The sequence below is a fragment of the Arabidopsis lyrata genome, assembly GCF_000004255.2.
Source record: "Arabidopsis lyrata subsp. lyrata unplaced genomic scaffold ARALYscaffold_1008, whole genome shotgun sequence".
Classification (NCBI taxonomy): domain Eukaryota; kingdom Viridiplantae; phylum Streptophyta; class Magnoliopsida; order Brassicales; family Brassicaceae; genus Arabidopsis; species Arabidopsis lyrata.
In genome coordinates this window covers 1-1,835 of record NW_003301921.1, presented here as the reverse complement: position 1 = coordinate 1,835, position 1,835 = coordinate 1, and the positions used below count along the sequence as shown (strand labels likewise).

The 1,835-nt window shown below is 35.6% G+C and overlaps 1 pseudogene; it reads left to right on the top strand.

The window, feature by feature from the left end:
• Positions 1 to 571: 571 nt before the first annotated feature.
• Positions 572 to 1,830, top strand: LOC110229172 (annotated as a pseudogene).
• Positions 1,831 to 1,835: the final 5 nt, after the last annotated feature.

Below are 1,835 nucleotides of genomic sequence, written 5' to 3'. Positions count from 1 at the left end.
CATAGTATATCATAACTACGTTGATTATGTTTAGTTCAAATAGTAAAATCATCCTAGTTGTTCATCAGGTAAAGTTAAATTTGTGATGCCTACTACTAATGCCGAATTATAATAATGATGAAAAAATATATTACTTTTGCAATTTTACAAGTTTTTAAATGTGAAAATATTTAATTTTTTTTTTTCCATTTAGACATGATCATTTTATTTCTCGAAAGTGATTTTGTTATATAAACGACGAATGTATTAAAAATATAATTGAAAAAAAATCGTAAAATTCATAAATTTACTAAGTTTAATTAATCTCTTAGCATTGTATGATTATTTGTGGAAACGTATTCAGCTATTGTGTTCCATCTATTCAATCATTTTATTATTCCATTCATAGTCAAATCCCAATGTTTCACAAAACCACCTAATCAAATTTGGATCTCGAACCAACCTTCCAATACATGACCAAGACCATAAGAAAATAAAAATTCCACCAACTCTTTTTTTTTTTTGGTCTTAACGTGAACCAGAACCACCAACTCTTTAGTTGGTCAAAATTATTATTTGGACTTTTTAAAAACTCCAAACTAGTAAAGGATAAATGAAAGTTTCCAGGTTCACCAACCTAGACGTTTGTCTCCTCTCCTGTCCATAGATTCATACATACAAGACCACTCCACAAGACCTCATCCTTCCACAATGGATTCTTCATCTTCAGTAAAAATCGTCTCGAAATGCTTCGTGAAACCCAAAACCATACCAGAAGAATCAAAGCAACCATACTATTTATCTCCATGGGACTACGCAATGCTCTCTGTTCAATACATCCAAAAAGGTCTTCTCTTTCACAAGCCATCACTTGACTCCATTGACACTTTGCTTGAGAAGCTAAGAGAGTCTCTGGCTGTCACACTAGTCCATCTCTACCCTCTCGCGGGTCGTCTCTCGTCGTTGACAACCGAAAATCCGAAATCTTACTCTGTTTTTGTTGATTGTAACGATAGCCCTGGCGCAGGGTTTATCTACGCGACCTCAGATTTATGTGTAGCGGACATTGTCGGTGCAAAGTATGTTCCTTCGATTGTTCATTCTTTCTTTGACCATCACAGAGCTGTGAATCATGATGGTCACACCCTGAGCCTCTTATCAGTCCAGGTTTGTTATTTATCCATTTTTGAAGGATGTTTAGGTTTCTAGATTTATTTAGATTTACCATATATGGAAACTAAATCAAATAGTTCGGTTTGGTTTAATACGCTTTCAGAATCTTGTACGGTCAATTTCTAGACATGCATTTGCATTACCAAACATTGAGTATTTTCAGATTCAACATCAGTTTTAGTTCAGATTTAGTTTCTAAGATATATGTTTCTGTCAAAGAAAATTGAGGTTTGAATTTGTTTATTTTCTTTTTTTTTGGTATGGTTTGGTTGGACTAAATTAAACGGATGTGCTCACTTGTGTAGGTGACAGAATTGGTAGATGGAATTTTCATAGGACTGTCTATGAACCATGCGATGGGAGACGGTACTGCGTTCTGGAAGTTCTTTACCGCTTGGTCCGAAATCTTCCAAGGACAAGAGAGCAACAAAAACAATGACTTGTGTCTTAAATATCCACCGGTCTTAAAGCGTTACATCCCTGAAGGATACGGTCCTCTCTTCAGCCTTCCCTATAGTCATGCTGATGAATTTATCAGAACCTACGAATCTCCAGTTCTCAAGGAAAGAATGTTCTGTTTCTCATCAGAAACCATAACGCTTGCTTAAAGCAAAGGTCAACCAAATATGCGGAACTACCTCCATTTCATCTTTCCAGTCGCTAACCGCGGTTATATGGAGATG